This window comes from Propithecus coquereli, unplaced genomic scaffold (genome assembly GCF_000956105.1).
Source record: "Propithecus coquereli isolate 6110/MARCELLA unplaced genomic scaffold, Pcoq_1.0 Scaffold30, whole genome shotgun sequence".
Lineage (NCBI taxonomy): Eukaryota > Metazoa > Chordata > Mammalia > Primates > Indriidae > Propithecus > Propithecus coquereli.
Genome location: NW_012148619.1, coordinates 7,060,990 through 7,062,149, shown reverse-complemented (window position 1 = coordinate 7,062,149; position 1,160 = coordinate 7,060,990).

The window sequence follows — 1,160 nt, the reverse complement described above, 5'->3', positions numbered from 1 at the left end:
CAGTACCACACAATCTAAAGGAAAAAAAAAAAAATCTGACAATAGTTTTTTTTTTTTTCTTGAAAAGAAAATCTTAATTCCATGGGCCATGAATAATTCCCATCAAGAGCATCTCTAAAAATTAGCCTAGATCTCTGCAAACCAATCACATGAGATCAATCCAACCCATCTAACTACCACAAGTTACTTTGGGGGAAAAAAATGGCTTGCTTCTCAAAACACAAATAAAATTATTCTATTTACACATACCTTTGAGGAGCGTAAAAGCAGTAACCCAGAATGCCCCTGCAGGAAAGGCAATTAACCCTTGATAACACACGGGTGTAGCCAAAAGGTAATTAGATTGAAAGACAAAACCAGAAAACCCAAGCACTGGACAAAGCACGAAATATGACACAGCAGGTGAGTGAGTGGGGAGATCAACCAGGAAACAGGAGCACGAATCACAGGGCCTGTATCTCTACAGGTCCAAATCCTCTTCCTTTTTTAACAACCAGCTAAAATGCCATGAAAGTGCTCCAAGGGGCCTCCTCTGATCCCTCTAACATAGTTCATCTCTGAACTCCAACAGCTCCTTATCTGGACTGCTTTCATTCCACTTATCACTTTCGCCTTGTAGTACAGTTATTTATAGACATCTCATCTTCCCTCCTAGACTGTGCGCTCTTTGAAGAGGGAAATTAACATTTATGAAGCACTTGCTCTGTCCAGGCATTTCACAGACATTGGGTCAATTTAATCCTTATAACACTCCTGTGAGGTGGGCGGGTCTCATTTGCCCACTTTGGGAGGTAAGAAAACAGGCTTAAAGGGGCTAAATCTTTGCTGAGGTCTCTATTTTATGAAGGGCTAAAAAAGAGATAAGAATTAAAGTTGAATCTGAAGTTGATGTCTTCCCTACTATAAAAGGTTGTGTCTAATTCATCTTGGTATCCCCCGCATGGTTCTCTGAACACAGAGAGTACTCAACAAAACTTTGCTTATTGGGTTAAGTAATTCAGAAATGTCTAGTGAACATGAATGACCAGATCAGTTGCCTATGTTTAAGGTCACCTGAAATGTAGCCCAGAAAATAAAACAGCATCAAAGTGACGAAATGTATCCTCTCTATAGATGGTAAAAATTCAAACTGTAAAAGGAGTAAAAAAAAAAAAAAAAAA